Here is a 14,144-nt window from a genome sequence, read left to right on the forward strand (position 1 = left end):
CCTCCATCTCTTTCAGCTGATGGAAAGTTTCTTGATTTGGGTTTCCATCCTGAGTTGTACCAGCTTTCATATCCAGGGACTGAGACACACACCTGACAGCTGTCTGGTGGGACAACTGTGCATGGTGTGGCTCAGACTCAATAACACATGGCTCTCACATCCATAGTCCCCTGGCAAGGTTGAGAAAACAGTGTCCTCAAGGTAAAATTACACAAACTCTCAGAGATGCACAGACTCCATTGTCCAAAGAAACTCCCACTGGCACTGATGGGATTTGGGTCCCATGCATTCTGCTGTGGGGACATTTAAAAAAGGTTCATATATCATATCCATCCTCAACCAACACAGTCAGGCTGCCTCTGCACTCTCAGTTTTTGACAGCTTCTTTTCACTTTTAGGAACTTCAGTCTAAGAGAAGAAAAACTTCGACCTGCTGGATGAGTACAGGACTTGTTTTCTGTCTCCAGATCCCCCAGTTTCCATCCCTGAATGGTTTCCGTGCATCAGGAAGACTGCCAACGTGCCATATCATCCAAAATGCACCTGCTTCCCCTGTACAGAGACATGGTGTGGTGCTAATAATATTCCTGCAATTTTTGTCCTTTGGGAGCACATATCATATCCTGTTCAAAGCCCTGGGCTAACTGCCAGGAGGTGCATTCTTCTCTATGCCTCTCATTGAGTCAGGTTATGTACATGGACCGCATTTGTGAATCATTACTTCCTGCAAAATAATATAATAATTGCATAATACTTAATGGGATTGCACACTCAAACAGCAATTGAATCATAGGACCACTGGATCAGGGTAGGGCGGGAAATAAGTTAGGATATTCTGAAATACAACACCAGATTTCACGTCTGAGCTTCAGCATATACTGCAGAAGGAATTTATCACACACTCTTTGCTATAAGTAAACGAGGGAGGGAGGAAGTGTGATGGAGTTGGAGTAAGGGTCCCTACACTTGTCTCAACCCTGGAACACAGCTAGGTAGTTATCAAGTCATTCTGAGCAACCAAGAAATCAGTCAGAGGTCTGAGAGAACAAAAACTGCAAGTCTACAAATAGAAAATCAACCACCTTTTGGAAAGCAGGAGGTGTGCAGATTTGTCTTGGGGGCGATACAAGTGTGGGGATGACAGCAGGGAAAGAGCGTGCCTCCTGAAGCTGCCGACAATGTATTATAGCAGCAGAGAGCAAAACGTGAACTTTGAGAGGTCCGCTACTGTGGGGATGGGCCTGGAATAAAGGTGCTGAAGTGGCAAAGTGGGGCAGAAATACAGGGTCTGAGGCTCCCCTGAGTCCTAAGAAGAACGTGTGGCACCAACGTGATGCACAGTTACTAGGCATAGGAGCCTGAAACCTGGTCGAACAGTGAGTCTAAGTGCAGGCTTTCTGCTCTGCTTTGCCATAAACGGTGAACCACTGTGTGGTCGTGGGACCTCTTCCCTGAGACCTGCAGGCAAAAGGCAAAAAGGCTATGAGACCCTCCCCTGGAGAATAGCATGGGTCCACCCCGTGGGAGTCCCTAGTTTTGAAGTTTTGAAACTCAGTCATATCCCTGAGATAGAGAAGCTCCAACACAGGCAGGGTGAACCCAGGGTTCTGATGGAAACCGGGCACAGAAAAGGGTTGATTGCTCTTCTGTGAGATCAGCAGAATCTATTCCATCCACCAAGTCTACTGATCATTGAATGCTATGAAGTTTCAGCTGTAGGGGAAGTAGGATCTAGCTTTCTTTCTACTTTTATTCTTAAGTTTTTTATTTTTATTTTTTGATTTATTTTCCAATTCTTTCTTGATTTTTATTAATTTTTTCTTATATTTTCTTTTTCTTTTTTATTTTTATAAATATACATTTATTTCTTCTATTTTTACTTTATTTTACTTTATATTTGTTTTAATTTATGTAGTGACCTATATTCTTTTTTAGAAGCAGACCAAAACAAACCCAGGATCTTCATTTCCTGATTTTTTTACCCCTTTCTTTTTTTATTTTCTGAAAAAAAAAAGAAAGGATGGAAAAGTTTACCCCAGAGGAATGAATAGGATGTAAATCTCATGGCCAGGCTTTTAATCAATACAAATATAAGTACGATGTCTGAACTAGAACTTAAAACAATGATTTTTAGGATACAAAGTGGGCTTGAAAAAAGGATAGAAGACATTAGAGAAGGCTTAATTGCAGTGATAAATGAACTAAAATTGAATTAGGCCCAAATTAAAACAACAACAACAACAACAAAACCCCACAAACAACTAAATCCAAGATGCAATCTCAAGTGGAGGGCATAAAAAATGAGGAAGGATAAAGGAGAGGAGCGAATCCGTGGTATACAAGATAAAATTATAGAAAATGAGTTACCCAAACCAAGGTAATGGGCCATGAAGGTAGACTTAGGGAACACAGTGACTTATTAAAACATAATAACATTTGTACCATAAGAGTCACAGAAGATGAAGAGAGATAAAAAGCCGGATTGGTTTTATTCCCTAAAATAATAGCTGGAAAGTTCCCTACTATGCAGAAGGACACAGACATCAAAATCCAAGTAGTACAGAGACATCCTATTAAATTCAACAAAAGCTGACTATCTCCAAGGCATACTGTAGTCAAACTCACAAAATACATCACAGACAAGGAAAGAATCCTGAAAGACGCAAGGGAACAAAAGTGCTTAACCTCAGGGCTTTTAGTACAACACAACTCTGTAAAGTGATGATCAGACTCAAATCTCACATGGTGATCACATCCACATCTTCTGGAAGGTTCAAAAAACAAAATCCTTAAATTAAAGTTCCTCATACTCTAGGAAACCCTGACTCCCTTGTACCAAGTTTCTCCCTCTGTGTGTCCACTGTGTCTTTTCACAGAGTCCTACGATAGTCAACTGGATAGTCCTATCTGCAGGAGAGAACATGTGAGAAATCCACCCTTGAACCTCACTGAAGGAACTTACCAGGTACATTTCCCAACAAATGCAGGAGGGAACACCAGAGCATCAGTGCTTGGGTTCATGTGTCATTCATGTCTCAGTCTGTTGCAGCTGCTGTAACAATGTACAAGGACTGGATGGTTTTAAACAACAGACACTCATTTCTCACAGTTCTGGATTGTGGGAAGTCCAGGTCAAGGTGCAGACAGATTTGGTATCTGGAGGGCACCCACCTCCTAGTGTGTTCTTTCCCTGTCACCTCACATGGGGTCAGGGGGCAGGGAGCTTTCCCAGTCCTGCGGTATAAGGACAGTAATCCTGTCATGAGACTGCACCCTCCTGACCTAAATGATTCCCTAAGGCTGGTGCTCCTCGATCCATCACAGTGTCCTTAGGAAGCAACCTGTGATGGTCGAGGTCATACACATTGAGCTGATATCAGCAACTGAAAGATAAGTAGTTATTCCCTGCAGGTGGAAGGCTCCTCCCATCCAGCACCTCAGCCTGAGGATTCTCATGGATCCAGTAGAACCTTCTGGTCTCTGAGTGCACACAGAGAACACAAGAACTTCAGAACCAGTTTGAGACCTTGGGGAGTGGACAGCTTCCACTGCAGACACGGGTAGAACTCGGTCTACTTCTATTATTATCTTTTTACTTGTGATGTTTCCGTGGATGATTCTTCTAAATTTCCAAGGATTCGTATCATTTTCTACTTAGAATGGCCATTTCTCGCTTTTGTTCTTGCCGTTTTCACATGTGTTTAGTCGAATTAGTCATCACAGGGTATCTTTTGATTATTGCCTGTTAGCTCCTTGACCTTCATTCCTCACTCTTCTCTTCCTGCCTCACAGATGGAAACTCTAACAAGAACACACCAGTTCTGCCTCCTTTGATGCAGGTGGGAGACTGACTCCACACAAGCCCCTCCCATGAGCAGGACCCCATCCCCACCACTGACCCACAGCACACACCCTGAGCCAGTGTCCTTCCTTGGCTCCATCCAAGCAGTTATGACTTGAGGAGAGGCCTGCCCTGCTCTCAACAGACAAGATGGTGAAGGGGATGAAAGTTTTATGTTCTCATGTTTGTGTGTTTGTGTGTGTGTGTGTGTGTATGATCAACAGACTCTACATCCACACCATGTCCTGGTGGGGTTCCCTCTGTTCCCCACGCTGCCACTGACATTGTTGTGAACATGGTTTAAGAGAGTGAGCCCCACGAGGGATCTTTCTTCTCTGGCTTTGGATTGTTGACGCCACTGTAGCCCCATATCCAGAGGGTACTTCTTGCACGCTTGCACACTGAGCTGGAGTCTCCTATGATACACAGCTGAGTGCAGCTGGGACTCTTGAAAGTGTTCAGGGGATTTGCATGGAGATATTTGTAATTCATTCATATTTAGGTCCAGGAACAAGCAAGTGCAAGTGACACTGACTTTTGTGCTTGCTAGTATAGCAGTTGTTCAGATTTTTATTTATGTCAGAGAATGAATAGGTAGCACAGAACTATGTGTGCAGAGAGGCTCCCGGGGGGAAACAGCTTTAATTAGAGAGGAAGCCCCAGATCCTGAGAGGAAACCTGCCATATCCTCCAAATGCACCTGCTCCTGGGGCTTAAAGACATAATTGGTGAGCAGTGTGCACCCCCTGGTGACCAGATCCCCTTCTACAGTGAGGTTTGTGTCTGGGCTCACACTGACTTCCCCTCACTGTGTCCTTCGCACAGTAATACACGGCCGTGTCCTCGTCTCTCAGGCTGTTCATCTGCAGGTACAGCGTGTTCTTGCCGTCGTCTCTGGAGATGGTGAATCGGCCCTTCACAGAGTCCGCGTAGTATGTGCTACCACCACTACTGCTAATAGCTGCGACCCACTGCAGCCCCTTTCCTGGAGCCTGGCGGACCCAGTGCATGTAGTAGCTGCTGAAGGTGAATCCAGAGGCTGCACAGGAGAGTCTCAGGGACCCGCCAGGCTTCACCAGGTCTCCCCCAGACTCCACCAGCTGCACCTCACACTGGACACCTGCAGACACAAGACATCCTGGTCAGGAAACTGTCACACAACCACTCTTTCTCTCACTCACAGACTCTCGTACACTTGATTTTTCTTGTCCACCATAAATTACCTTTTAAAAGAGCAACAAGGAAAACCCAGCCAAGTACAAACTCCATGGCGAGTTGTCTGTGTTCTGTCCTGCTCACTGAATGGGAACACCTGGGGATCCCGGGGCTGGGGCTCCTCTCCCAGCTGCAAGGGTTGGGGCTCAGCTGGTTTAATCAGCAGAGGGAGGGCCCTATTTGCATGTCCTCTGAATATATATTCAACTTGGGATTTATGCTGACAGAGAGGGCAGTGTCCAGAGCAGGTGTGACTGCTATTGATGTGGTGCTATTGATCACTTTTGAAAAAAATATCATTTACTATTTGATAACGTTCCAATGTATATTCTTGGCCTCCATGTACTACTTTGTTTTTACATGTCAACATCAATCTTGGGGTTTAGGTGTCATGTTCCCCCTTAAGTGATGTGAACCTACACCTAGAATTGTGGAAGGTTTGTGAGTTGTCCAAGAGCATTTATGGGGTGAGAGTGAGCAAGGATATAAGTCGGTGCTCTTTCCACAGTTCTGTGCTGCATGCCTGAAACCCCCTTGGGACAGAGTTTGCAGGCTCATGAGGAAGGTGGAACCCCTCCTGTAATGGGGACAGAATGCTGGTTCTACAGTTTACCTGAAATGCAGAGAGAATCAGGATTGTGAAGGTGTAATTTCAAGTCTCTCAAATTTTACTCTATCTGTGTTCCTCCAGAATCATCTCTGTGATTACCTATAATAGCTTTGATGTGTGTAGTTGTCACAGGGTGAACTACACACATGCAGAGTGTGGGATATGATAAACACTGGTGTCAAAATCAATGTTATCAAGAGTGAGCACATCAGTTCTCCCTAAAACGTCCTGTACTTATCTTGGAATTCCCCCTCCCTCTTCCCTTCTTCACTCTGTCCCCACATAACTATTGATCTTTCTCAGGTCACCTTAGACTAGCTTTAATTTTGTAGAATTCATAAATAGATAATTGTATCATATGTACTTTCTTTGTAGGGCTTCTATGGCTCAGCATGAATCCTTGTGCTTACAACCACGTTGCTGTGTGTATCAGGAATCTTTGGTTTTAATGACTGACAGCCGTGAAGGCGCAGTCTCGGAAGCACCAGCCAGAGGAGGATCTGAAGCAGCTGAAAGAAGCTACTTGCTTCAAGGCTCATCCGCACACCCTCTTATCCCAAGAGCTCTTGGTTTCCAGAAAGAGATACAATCCCTTGTTGTTTAGTAATATTTTCTGCTGGCTGTGGAGAAGAGAACCAAGAGGCCGAGTAGGTGGACAGGAGAACGTTGAGGTAGAAGCTCTGAACATCCTGTCGATGGAAGAAGCCAGGAACTGGGATGAAGAGCAGTGAGGGAGGAACTGGCCAGGCTGCAGAAGAAACCTGTGCACAAGAAAATCCATCCTTCAGGTGCCAGGGTGTGGAAGTTAGTCATGTTCAGCCTCTGACTGTGCGTGTATGTCCCATGGTCTCCCCTAGATTCCACTGCTAACCTCAGCTGTGGTCTGCAGGCTCCACCTGGGAACAGGAGCTGCTCTTTACTTCAAACCAGGAACATTCTTTCTTTGTCACCAGGGCATGGAAAGGACCCATTTCTGCAGCCACACCTCCCCACACCCCACAGAGCATACCTGACACGTATGGACTCTCCTTTTGTTGAGAACTGTTTTCCTACAATACTGAGGCTCATAAGGCGGCTCCACACATGTGTGTCTCCTATTGACTCCAAGTACCTATTTACTTTGAGCCATAGTGGACCTTGACTGTGGGTTTTAACTCTCACTAGAATGTAAAGTCTCTGTATCAGGACAGTGCAAATCTATTGCCCCTCTGTCCCCCGCCCAGTTTTCTATTTTAATTGTAAAATAATGACCATCAACCACTAAGTTACGATGTACATCATGTCTTTCCTGAGGAATAATATTGTGTATCAGATTCTGTCCTCTTCTTTGCACAAATTGAACTTAAAGCAAAGGAGACAGGAACTCCAATGGGGACGCATTGGGAACTGTACAACCAGGAAGAAGACTGTGTGGACCCACAGGCAGCCTCCCAGCAGCCATGTCATGCTTTGGGGCAGAGCTGTTGTGAAGACACATCCCTTCCTTGTAAGTGCTGACGATAACAGGGAACACCGTGCATTACACCCACCCATCAGTCCTCCCATAACCTGGAGTGGATTCCAGATATTTGATTCCCCTCCCTGATTATGTCTCATGATGTTTTTAACTGTGTTAGCCCCTTTGTAGGTCACTTCTTATTGGGGAAAGTGGGTAGTTTGAGAGGAGAGGTGTCCAGGAATTCTGGAAAGCACAGGTTCTGTCCTTAGAGGAACATGTGCTACAAGCGTTTCCTGTCCATCCCTGTTTTGTTAGCTTCCTCCCAGGATCCACTCCCGAAGGCAACCATGTGTTCTTGGCCTTCACACAGGCCTGTGCCTTTTTCACTAAATGTGCTTTTTTCTAATCTGCTAAACATCCTCATAAGACTTGGTTCAGCTCAAGGAAAATCTTTCTCAGAAGCGCCTCCTTGACCGCCTGGCCTCCTCAGATAAGGAAGCTCACTCACTTCTTTGTGGCTCCCAAATGCTCCCTGTGTGCATCTCCCTCAGCACAGGTCCACCACTGAGGCCCTTGCACTTGTTCACCAGCTAGTAGAGGCACAGACGACTCCAATTTTCTCAGTCCTCGAATACAGCAGTTATCTTCATCACCTTTGTCCTGTGTATCGCTGGTACAGAATTCATTCAGTCCATGTTTAGTAGTGTTTTTCCTGTAGACTTGACATGACTGATGAAGTCTACTCTTACTCATCACCTGCTCCTGTGCATGGGGATGTAACAGCATCCATATTCTGCCCAGGTCGGTTCTAGGCACCTTGTAAATTAGTAAACCTATCTTACATTCTTTCCACTAGTTCATTCAGTGAACCTTGTGAACAGGCCATTGCAGAGTCAGTGATGATGACAAACAAAGCATGATTTCCAGAGCCCTGAGCCTCCTGAAGACCCACAAACAGATGCAAAATGCAGTTCCTTTATTCCTTTCCCAGAAGTCTAAGGTACAGTTCCATAACTGCTTATGTAATTCATTAACAAATAGTTATTCTGGTTCTAACTGCCCAATCGATGGCCCTGCTTAGTCCCTGTGAATACAGCAATGAACAGAAATAGAAGAACTTGCCTTCATGGGGCTTACCTATGAGGAGGGAAGACAGACCATAAGCAAGTACCCATCCTCTCTTCGTCCACATTGTAAGATTTTATGGCTGACCCACAGTGGTGTGGAGAATATGTGGGCATGGGACAGGGACATGGGAATTTGGAATCAGGCAGGTGAGGAGATTCTTGCTGGTGTCCAAGTGAGAGTTGATAGGAGTTCAGTCCAGGGTGGCAGCAGTGAAGGGGTTGGAAATGGTTGGATTCTGAGTATATCTTGAACTTGTAACTGGCAAGACTTGCTGACTATCTGGCCATAGAGTGAGATAAAGAGGTAATTAAGGAGGTTATCCTTAACTACCAGCTATCAGCCCCAGAGACTGAGGTCTCCATCCTTTGTCCTTTGAGAAGCCCAGTTCCACCCCAATCCTCATATCTCTTGTCAATTCCTGGAGTGTTTTCATTGTGTCTGGTCATCTCTGGTTTTGCTGTTCCTCTTTCTGTCCATCCTTTGGTCCCTTCTGTATCTGCCTGTCCCCTGTAGCAGCTCCCCTCCCACCTTGTATTAGCAGCTTTCTGATGGTTCATATCATTCCTATATTTCCATCTGGTATCATTTTTTAATGAATTTTGCCTATGTTCCATTTTTGGTTGATTCAGGTAGGAGATTATTCAGCCATTAGATAGGATGAATTCCCCTCATTTTTATCGACATGAATGGAACTGGAGGAGATTATGCTAAGTGAAATAAATCAAGCAGAGAGAGACAATTGTCATATGCTTTCACTCATATGTGGAATATAAGGAATAGTATGGAGGACCTTGGGAGAAGGAAGGGAAAAATGAAGCAGGGGGAAATTATAGGTGGAGAGAACCATGAGAGACGAGGAGTCTGGGAAATAGACTGAGGGTTTCAGAGGAGAGGAGGGTGAGTGGATGGGTTGGCTGGTGATGGGTATTAAGGAGGGCATGTATTGCATGGAGCACTGGGTGTTATATGCCAACAATGAATCATGGAACACTACATCAAAAACTAATGATGTACGGTATGGTGACTAACGTAACATAACACAAAAATAGAAATCTTATTATTCCAATACTTAGAATTTAATAAGAAAAAAATATTTGCAAAGTTAACTATGAAGTGCTTAATTCCAAAGTATTTTAATCTACTCAGATCAATTTGAACATGAATATATACAGATGACTAATAAATAATTTGTAGATATGGTATAAAAAAAGAATAAATGCACCCTTAAGTTGAGGGTTCTGGAATGAGTGTCATCGAGAAGTATGGACTGGACGGTACTTGTACCCCCTTTGCTCCATTCTGGATTACCCCCTCCAGACACACCCTTGTTGAGGTGGTCATGTGTGACAGTCTAGAGGGATTACAGTACTTCAGAGCAAAGAGCTTAAAATTGAGACACAGGCATCCATTGCCTCCTGCTTCCCAGAGTCCCTATGCTTCTGAGTGGGCTTCCAGGTCTCCCCATTCTGGCCTGCCTAGAATTGGGTTCTCTTTCTCTCTCTGGACCCCCTCGCATGACCTTCATTTACAATGCAGCCTCCCTTTGTTCTGAAGCTCAAAATCTGCACTTTTATCTACCAGAGAAAGTCAGGGTCTTGTCCCTTCAGGCCATATTCTAGAGGGAGCATGTCTTTGCACACTCAGAGGTCACTCTGAAATTTTCCTGATCAATGAACACGACCTCTGATAGGAATTTACTGACTTTTCCTGAGAAATATGGCTATCACTCTTTGCTTGGCCATTTTGTTATTCTAGCTCATGCACATATGTAGATTGTTAGAATTCCCACAGTTTCTGGGAAGAACCCTCCATTCTCCTTGTTGTTTTGACTTGGTCATGGTTTCCACTTGCTAATAGTCTTGTGCTCATTAACATCCTTGTAAGATGACTGTGCACTGTTATTAGTTGGTCCTTTTCTCCTTATGTGATGGCCTGTTGCCACCTTGATTGCTGTTTTATTTGGCCCAGAGCTTCTCCACAGACTTTGTCCCTGCAAAGTGGACCTTGGGTGATAGACAGGCTTCCATTGGAACTTCCGCAGAGTTTAAAGGAGAGGAGACCGGGATACACGTTATTTTAACACAAGATAAGATGTCAGTGAGTAACGTGAGATAGGAAAAATCCTGGGGAGTTTAGAGATTCCTTTTGGGGGTGATATGCAGTTCTTAAAGATGTTTCTTTATTTTTTTAAGTAAACATTGTCAAAGTGCAATGTATTTTTGAAAAAAAATATATAATACAGACCTTAAAAAAGAATCCCTGGTTTTAATGTTTGGCACCTTTCCAATGAATGAATATAGCAGGATTTTAGTTTTTGAAATAGTTGTTTGGGGTCGGGATTCTTTCCAGTTTCTGATATTACCATGAAGTTGCTTCTCACCCCGGAGATGTATCTGTGGATCTTAGAGAATGTATTATTTATATGCTTTCCATAACAAACATGAATGTGCAGAAGATGCAGAGGAACAATTTTGCATCAATATGGGAGTTTCTCTGCCCTGTTCAGTTCCTATTTTTTATAGGTGTTTTTGAATGCTCAATGTCAAACATGGGAACATAAATAAAGCACAATTAAAATTATGCAGTTTCTGTGAAGATGGCCATAAGAACATGGGAGTAACAAGATTAAGGACATTTTTGGAAAAGCTTGATTCCCATAATGATAATTTGGTGTAACCATTATCAGAAATCCAGAGTATCATTTATAGCAATGGATTACAGGACCAGCATATAATTCAAATCCCTGTCCATTAAGGAATTTGATGAACTTAATTTTATGTGGAAATAATATCAGGTAGTGGACAGAGTCCTATTTCCCATCTGGGATCTGTGTTTCTGTGGCAATGAGATGATTCTAGTCTGGGAGGCAGGAGAGGATCTGCTGGGACACTGATGCTTCTTCAGGAGTTACTTTCTGAAGAATCTCTCCCTTCTGCCAGTGTCTGTTTGGGTCTGCCTGTGACCTTGGGAATGCTGTCACCATGTCCATCCATGATGGGGGTCACCTAGGTTTTTGAAGTGACATAAAATTGATTTAACATCAAGATACTGCAAACACTCTGGCTGTCACTTCCCCCAGTTCATCTACAGTTGCTACATCTTTAGCTGCTTGGTGGCACCAGGTGAGTTCAAAGCCTGTTAGTTAAATGTTCTATTACATCACAGTTCAGGGTAGAGACAAATTGGTTACAGCCTGGGGTCAGTACTTGGGAGGAAAGCTCACAAAGAGAGTCAGAATATCCTGCTCATGTGTCACCATCAGTATCATAGTCCTGGGGAAGCTAGGAGGTGGGACATTGAGAGAAACCAGTCTTCAGGGGTCCATAGAACACAGGAAGATGGGCTTTATCCCACGTCCACCTTCCATGGCATGTGCATGTGTTTTATTTCTTGAATGTGTCCTTTGCCATGTTGTGAAGTCATTCCTAAACCAAAGCCTCCATCCCTTTTAGCTGATGGAAAGTTCCTTGATTTGGGTTTCCATCCTGAGTTGTACCAGCTTTCATATCCAGGGACTGAGACACACACCTGACAGCTGTCTGGTGGGACAACTGTGCATGGTGTGGCTCAGACTCAAACAACACATGGTCGTCACATCCACAGTCCCCTGGAAAGGTTGAGAAAACAGCGTCCTCAAGGTAAAATTACACAAACTCTCAGAGATGCATGGACTCCGTTTTCCAAAGAAACTCCCACTGGCACTGATGTGATTCGGGTCCCATGCTTTTTGCTGTGGGGACATTTAAAAAAAGTTCATATATCGTATCCATCCTAAACCAACACAGTCAGGCTGCCTCTGCACTCTCAGTTTTTCACAGCTTCTTTTCACTTTTAGGAAATTCAGTCTAATAGAAGAAAAACTTCGACACCTGCTGGATGAGTAGAGGACTTGTGTTCTGTCTCCAGATCCCCCAGTTTCCATCCCTGAATGCTTTCCGTGCATCAGGAAGACTGCCAACTTGCCATACCATCCAACATGCACCTCTTCCACTGTACGGAGACATGGTGTGGTGTTAATAGTGTTCCTGGAATTCTTGTCCTTTGGTCGCACACCTCATATCCTGTTCAAAGCCCCGGGCTCACTGCCAGGAAGTGCATTCTTCTCTATGCCTCTCATTGATCAGGTTATGTACCTGGACCGCATATGTGAATCATTACTTACTGCAAAATAATATAGTAATTGCATAATTCTTAATGGGATTGCACACTCAAACAGCAATTGAATCATAGGACCACTGGATCAGGGTAGAGCGGGAAATGAGTTAGGATATTCTGAAATACAACACCAGATTTCAGGTCTGAGCTTCGGCATATACTGCAGAAGGAAATTATCACACCCTCTTTGCTATAAGTAAACGAGGGAGGGAGGAAGTGTGATGGTGGAGGAGTAAGGGTCCCTACACTTGTCTCAACCCTGGAACACAGCTAGGTCGTTATCAAGTCATTCTGAGCAACCAAGAAATCAGTCAGAGGTCTGAGAGAACAAAAACTGCAAGTCTACAAATAGAAAATCAACCACCTTTTGGAAAGCAGGAGGTGTGCAGATTTGTCTTGGGGGCGATACAAGTGTGGGGATGACAGCAGGGAAAGAGCGTGCCTCCTGAAGCTGCCGACAATGTATTATAGCAGCAGAGAGCAAAACCTGCACTTTGAGAAGACCGCTACTGTGGGGATGTGCCTGGAATAAAGGTGCTGAAGTGGCAAAGTGGGGCAGAAATACAGGGTCTGAGGCTCCCCTGAGTCCTAAGAAGAATGTGCGGCACCAACGTGATGCACAGTTACTAGGCATAGGAGCCTGAAACCTGGTCGAACAGTGAGTCTAAGTGCAGGCTTTCTGCTCTGCTTTGCCATAAACGGTGAACCACTGTGTGGTCATGTGACCTCTTCCCTGAGACCTGGAGGCAAAAGGCAAAAAGGCTATGAGACCCTGCAATAGAGAATAGCATGGGTCCACCCCGTGGGTGTCCCTAGTTTTGAAGTTTTGAAACTCAGTCATGTGCCTGACTTAGAATGGCCATTTCTCTCTTTTGTTCTTGCCATTTTCACATGTTTAGTCGAATTAGTCATCACAGGGTATCTTTTGATTATTGCCTGTTAGCTCCTTGACCTTCATTCCTCACTCTTCTCTTCCTGCCTCACAGATGCAAACTCTAACAAAAACACACCAGTTCTGCCTCCTTTGATGCAGGTGGGAGACTGACTCCACACAAGCCCCTCCCATGAGCAGGACCCCATCCCCACCACTGATCCACAGCACACACCCTGAGCCAGTGTCCTTCCTTGGCTCCATCCAAGCAGTTATGACTTGAGGAGAGGCCTGCCATGCTCTCAACAGACAAGATGGTGAAGGGGATGAAAGTTTTATGTTCTCATGTGTGTGTGTGTGTGTGTGTGTGTGTGTGTGTATGATCAACAGACTCTACAACCACACCATGTCCTGGTGGGGTTCCCTCTGTTCCCCACGCTGCCGCTGACATTGTGAACATGGTTTAAGAGAGTGAGCCCCACGAGGGATCTTTCTTCTCTGGCTTTGGATTGTTGACGCCACTGTAGCCCCATATCCAGAGGGCACTTCTTGCACGCTTGCACACTGAGCTGGATTCTCCTATGATACACAGCTGAGTGCAGCTGGGACTCTTGAAAGTATTCAGGGGATTTGCATGGAGATATTTGTAATTCATTCATATTTAGGTCCAGGAAGAAGCAAGTGCAAGAGACACTGACATTTGCACTTGCTGGTATAGCAGTTCTTCAGAGTTTTATTTATGTCAGAGAATGAATAGGTAGCACAGAACTATGTGTGCAGAGAGGCTCCCTGGGGGAAACAGCTATAATGAGAGAGGAAGCCCCAGATCCTGAGAGGAAACCTGCCATATCCTCCAAATGCACCTGCTCCTGGGGCTAAAGGACAG

General features: G+C 44.6%; 1 pseudogene across 1 annotated transcript; it reads right to left on the bottom strand.

The window, feature by feature from the left end:
- Positions 1-4,554: 4,554 nt before the first annotated feature.
- LOC118527461 (immunoglobulin heavy variable 3-23 pseudogene) lies at positions 4,555-5,176 on the bottom strand (annotated as a pseudogene). Its single transcript, XR_013440864.1, has 2 exons — positions 5,065-5,176; positions 4,555-4,961 (listed from the first exon to the last, which is right to left on the bottom strand). The product of XR_013440864.1 is annotated as an immunoglobulin heavy variable 3-23 pseudogene (transcript).
- Between the last annotated feature and the right edge of the window lie 8,968 nt (positions 5,177-14,144).

The sequence above is a fragment of the Halichoerus grypus genome, chromosome 8, assembly GCF_964656455.1.
Source record: "Halichoerus grypus chromosome 8, mHalGry1.hap1.1, whole genome shotgun sequence".
Lineage (NCBI taxonomy): Eukaryota > Metazoa > Chordata > Mammalia > Carnivora > Phocidae > Halichoerus > Halichoerus grypus.